This window comes from Pinus tabuliformis, chromosome 6 (assembly GCF_031772625.1).
Source record: "Pinus tabuliformis cultivar Carrire ecotype Pingquan chromosome 6, CPIR1, whole genome shotgun sequence".
Classification (NCBI taxonomy): Eukaryota; Viridiplantae; Streptophyta; class Pinopsida; order Pinales; family Pinaceae; genus Pinus; species Pinus tabuliformis.
This window is the reverse complement of record NC_142292.1, coordinates 344,481,427-344,487,095: the sequence shown is the minus strand read 5'-3', so window position 1 is coordinate 344,487,095 and position 5,669 is coordinate 344,481,427. Positions and strand designations below refer to the sequence as shown.

Below are 5,669 nucleotides of genomic sequence, written 5' to 3'. Positions count from 1 at the left end.
ACACTTCCACACGTTTTGGCCACCAACTTGAGGTTTCTCGGCCACTGCTCCTAGGACTCTGAGGCCTATCACCCCCCCTTCTTCTAGGCTTGTGGCCTACCTCAGAAACCCTCGCTACCTGTGGCCCTGACTCCGGAATACTTCTCTACCAGCAGCCTCCTAAGCACTTTGGGCGACCTTCTTAAGGGCTTGGATGGTCTCCTTTACCCCTCGGTCCTACCTGTTCATCAGCCTGAGGCCTCACAACCTCTGTCTATTCTACCTGCGACCCTCTCTTTGTACCTTGACCCTCCTTTTCGTAAAATTCAGGGCTAATAGCCCCATTTCTCTGCTTGTGACAGATTCAAGACCCCCTGCCTCCTTCTAGGGCTTTGGCCCCCCTTTTCTAGAGTAGAACAGAGACCAGACCTCCTCCTAGGGCACAAACAGAGCCTCAACCCACTCTAAGCAAGACAAAAACATATGGTCAAACCAAGATTGCAAACTCAGAAAACTCCCTTCTTTTATACAGCAGACCATATCCTCCTCGTTCAGTAGTAGGTAACTCGGCCTACTTCTATAGGGTAGAATCCTTCTCCCAGAAAAAAAAACAGACCATACAATTTATCTTTCTCCTAGCTGCAGATTCTCTTGAGGATCTCAGCTCTATATTAGGCTTGTTGTTCAACAAAAGAATGAGACTGCTATGATGTGAGACCTCTCCATTGGTCTCCTCGTATTTATACTTTTGTTTTAAGGTTTTTTAGGCCAAAACCCTAGATCTTTTAGGGTTTTCACTAACTTACCCTTTAACATTAAATTAGAATAAAGAATTTATTGTCTTGGGTCCAAAACCCCAACCACTTGGGTAACTTGCCCAACCAACTAAATAGCTTCCGAGCTATTTGGTGGGTTTTCTCCTCTCAGAAATAGCTTCCAAGCTACCCAAATTCCCACACATTTCTACCACCCCTGCCCCAGTTCACATTCATCCTCCACGTGCCATACTCTTCTCTCTTTACTGCAACTTACTTTGCAGATATGGACAACGTCTACCCAGTCCCAATGCTGGTGCAGCCTCTCTTCCTCAAGAACTCTACCCAGCAAGCTCCTTGACTGCATTGTTCACACCGCAAGTTCTTCCTTCTCTGGCACCACTTGATTCAGGCAATCTTGGGTCTGCAGGTCAGAGTGCACAACAAAAGCAAACCTATGTTGCACAAAACTTCTAGGAACCCGGCGTTTCGGGCCATACCCATACCCGAAACTCCAAAACTTTGCCAAAACTAATTCATCATGTAATCATCTATGAGAGTTAATATAGACTTGATTTTCATTCTAAATTGTCATCTATTGGTCTTATTCCCTTTTTCCTTGCAAGATAATGTGTTATTCACTTCTTTATAAATTTCATTATATATATATATGACGTTTTGGCTGATGTTTCCATTTTTGGGAGGTGACATTTCTAAACTTACCCGTTTCAGAAACTCTGATATGTTTTGACGCTTCATGCAACTAAGAAGCAAACTATACCCTTACTGAAACAGGGTAAACAACAACAGGAACACAACTATGATATTAGATGCCAAAGGGAATTCAACTGCAAGTTCTAGGTTCTACACATACTCTATAACCACAGCACAGGATTCATTAATTGTCAGTGTCGTTCAAAGTATGCAGTTCATTAACAGGACATTAATCTCAGCGCACAGGTTAACAAGAATATCAGCAACACAATATATTCAATTAATGGAGTTCATAAGCCTTATCAGCATCACTCGACAGGCTTAGTAAACCAGTCCTTTATTGCAACCAAATCACTCTTACATTACCAGGCTTGTTAGCTCTGTTCCTCAATCCACATGCTCTTACAGGGATGGAAAAGACTATCATACGTCAATCAGGCTCCAGATCCTGTTATCAGCAATACATGCACAACAATAATAAAAGCCAATGAATCTCTGAACAGAACAAACTTGTTTACAGCCAAAAGCAGTCTTTAGGCCTTGCTTCTTCCTCCACAGGACTGTAATAACGGTCTTCCAATGTCTGCATACCTGCAATTTCTCGATCCTCTGTCCCTGATCACTTCACCTATGTTCTCTGCCCACTATTAATCTCCACCTGAGCACCTCTCTGAGCTATCACCAAGCTCTCAACTACGATCAAACTCCCTAGCTTCTAAAAGCTGTGTCCAATGTAGACCCTAAGCCTCCTTGAAATTTGCTTATAAAAGTTGAACCTATCAACTGGGTTGACTTCACCAGCTACCATATGCCACGTGGTAGCTTCCCAACAGTGTCCTGGCCATAGCAAAACAAAATGAAAACAAATTAAAATGGCACTATTTTGGGGTGACCCAGGGATGGCCCCTAGATCAGATTTGAACCCTAGTGTGAAGAATAACAACCGACTTTCAACCAACCAGCCTACTCCCAGTTGATTAGTTTAAAGTTTACATGCGCTAATAAAGAAACTTATTTAAAACAAAAAAAAAAAGCAACTTTACAGCATCTATCATCATTCCAAGGTTAGATGGGTATTATCCTACTTCCTTTCAAAAGTTCCCAAGCTTGTTATAATGAGCTTATGTTTGTAGCACTGCTTAACATAGCATCACTAGTAATCCCCACAGGAACAGTGCCCATCCCATCAATGACGATAATTGTTCGTATCACTTACAATGAGTTCCCATACAGCAATTGTGGAGATGAGCTGGATGGCTGAGTAGCAGTCACCGAAGGCTCCAAGGTTCTGGACAAATTGAATGGTTGTTCTGGGATCAGTGTTTAATAGCCCAAATGCAATTGCCAGCTTCTCACAACGCGGGGAAGGAATTTGTTCCTTACCTCCTTCATGTCACTCAGCACAAACCCAGTATCAGAAACATATTCTGCCACCTTCACCTGGACAATTTGAATGGTTGTTCTCGGGTCAGTGTTCAATAGCCCAAATGCATTTGCCAGCTTCTCACAACGGTGTGAAGGAATTTGCTCCTTTCCTGCTCCATGTCACTCAGCACAAACCCAGTATCAGAAACATATTCTTCCACCTTCATCTCACGATAAAAGCTCTCCAACTTGGTATAGATTTTCTCTGTTCCTCATTGCAGATCTATCTCCTACTAGGAAACAATGCACCTGTTTATTAACCTCAATCCAACTGCATCCAGGTGTCTTTCTTACGCCATCATCTTTCATCTTTTTGCGTAGTTTTTCAATGTCATCCCACCTGCCAGCTGCAACATACATATTTGACAGAAGAACATAAGGTGTAGCATTTTTAGGGTCCAATAGAAAAAGGTGTTCTGCAACGCACTCTCCTAGCTCTATATTGTTATGTATTTTACATGCACCGAGCAAACAACTCCAGACAACAGCATTAGGACTTATTGGCATTTTGTTGATAAAGTCTTGTGCTTCATCCAGATGCCCAGCCCGACCAAGAAGGTCAACAATGCATATATAATGTTCTATTGCAGGTGTGATATCATAATATTCACTCATGCAATTGAAGTATCGGTAGCCCTCATCCACTAGACCTGCATGGCTGCAGGCAGACAAAACACTAACTAAGGTGACATTGCCTGGTCTTATGCCAGAGTGTTTCATGTGCTCAAAGAGATTGAGGGCCTCATGGCCATAGCCATGCATGGCATATCCTGAGATCATTGCATTCCATGAAACTTCATCACGATGATGCATATTATCAAATAATTCACGTGCCTGGTCTATGCTCCCGCATTTTGCATACATGCCTATCAGTGAATTCATCACTACAATTTCAGACTGAAATCCGTTTCTAATGACGTCTTCGTGGATCTTCATGCCCTGTTCCAAAGCTGCCAAGTTCGCACATGACGGGAGAATACTGGTAAATGTTTTCAAGTCTGGCTTTACATCTAACAATTTCATTTCTTCGAAAAGCTCAAGGGCTTGCTCATTCTGGCCATTCTGTGTAAACCCTGCAATCATCACATTCCAGGAGACCAAGTTTCGATTAGGCATTGCCTTAAACAGTTTGTGGGCGTCATCAACAAGCCCATTATGCAGATATCCTGTAATCATTGCATTCCATGAGACCAGATCTCGTTGCTGCATTGTATCAAACAATTCACGTGCCTTTCCTATGCTTCCACATTTAGCATACATGTCTATCAGAGCATTTACCAATACGGCATTGGATTCAAATCCATTCTTTTTTATTTCTTCATGGATCTCGGCACCCTGTTCTAAAGCTGCCAAGTTAGCACATGCTGGGAGAACACTGGCAAAGGTTTTAGCATCTGGCCTTATTCCTGTCAATTGCATTTGGTGAAAAAGTTTCAGGGCCTCCTCACTATGCCTATTTTGTGCAAATGCTCCAATTATTGCAGTCCATGACACAACAGTTTGCTCAGGCATTTCCTCAAAAAGCTTCAGGGCCTCATAAACAAGCCCATTCTGTGCAAAACCTGACACGATCGCATTCCATGAGACCTCGTTTCTTTGGGGTATTTTCTCAAAGAATTCCAAAGCCTTATCAGCAAGCCCATTCTGTGCATATCCTGCAATCATTGCATTCCACGAGACCACATTCCGCTTTGGCATTTCATTAAAGAGTTTCAGGGCTTCCTCAATAAGTCCATTCTGTGTATATCCCGCAAGCATAGCATTCCATGAGACCAGGTCTCTCTGAGACATTTTGTCAAACAAGTGACGTGCGCTCTCTATATCCCCACACTGTGCATACATGTCTAAGAGGGTAGTCATCACACAGACATGAGTCTCGAACCCACTTTTTATTATTTGTTGGTGAATTTGGAAACCATGTTGGAGAGATGCCAAGCTCGCACACACTGGAAGAACACTGGAAAAAGTGAAGTGGTTGGGTTGAATACCTGCTCGTCGCATTAGGCAGAAATTTTTCAAAGCCTCTTGATAAGGGCCATGCCTGGCAAAACCTGAAATCATGAGAGTCCATGAACAAACATCTCGTTCAGGTAATTCATCAAAAACTCTGCGAGCGTCCACTGCATTTCCGCACTTGACATACATGTTGATAATCGTGTTGCCCAAAACTATGTCTCCTGTAAATCCAAGTTTATTGATGTTAGCGTGTATTCCTCTGCCTTCTGATAAGGATTTCTTCAGAATGCAGCCCCGCAAGAGATTAACATACGTTGCAATGGATTCTGTGATCATCATGTACATTCTATCCTTACTGTAAAAGGTTCATCCAACTAATAATCCCATCATTTATTTCTTCGCGTGATCCCATAAAGGTTATGGGACCGCCATCCCTGTGCGTTTCTTCTAAAGCACATGAAAGAATCCGTTCCAAGTGAAGGGTAATTTGCTGGAAGAGGAGTTACAGAGAATTTCAATTACCCTTGCCCCGATCTAAATCCTATTTCCCGTTTTGCCTGGTAAACGCCAAGGGCGTTGTCTAGACGACACAAATTCATCCGGAGAGCACTTTTCTTTTCTAGTTTCAATTTTTCAATTTAGTAGAAAAAATAAGTTCAATTGAGTAAAAAAAATCAAAAAATAAGCACTTTCTTTTTTCTTCTCCCGTTTCAATTTAGTAAAAAAAAAATGTATGAGTGTTTGAATTTTTTTATAGTGGGAATGGATTTAGCACCATCAAATTTCTAGGCACCAAAAATTGTGAAGTTTGATCATCCTAATTCAGATTTTCAAAAATTT

General features: G+C 42.0%; 1 pseudogene across 3 annotated transcripts; it reads right to left on the bottom strand.

The window, feature by feature from the left end:
* Positions 1 to 1,707: 1,707 nt before the first annotated feature.
* LOC149258709 (pentatricopeptide repeat-containing protein At2g13600 pseudogene) lies at positions 1,708 to 5,453 on the bottom strand (annotated as a pseudogene). Of its 3 annotated transcripts, none has more exons than XR_016256902.1 (3): positions 2,665 to 5,453; positions 2,040 to 2,285; positions 1,708 to 1,896 (listed from the first exon to the last, which is right to left on the bottom strand). The product of XR_016256902.1 is annotated as a pentatricopeptide repeat-containing protein At2g13600 pseudogene, transcript variant X2 (transcript). The 3 variants fall into 3 exon arrangements; XR_016256903.1 differs by having other exon boundaries at positions 1,708 to 2,285; positions 2,665 to 2,736; positions 2,832 to 5,453; XR_016256901.1 differs by having other exon boundaries at positions 1,708 to 2,285.
* Positions 5,454 to 5,669: the final 216 nt, after the last annotated feature.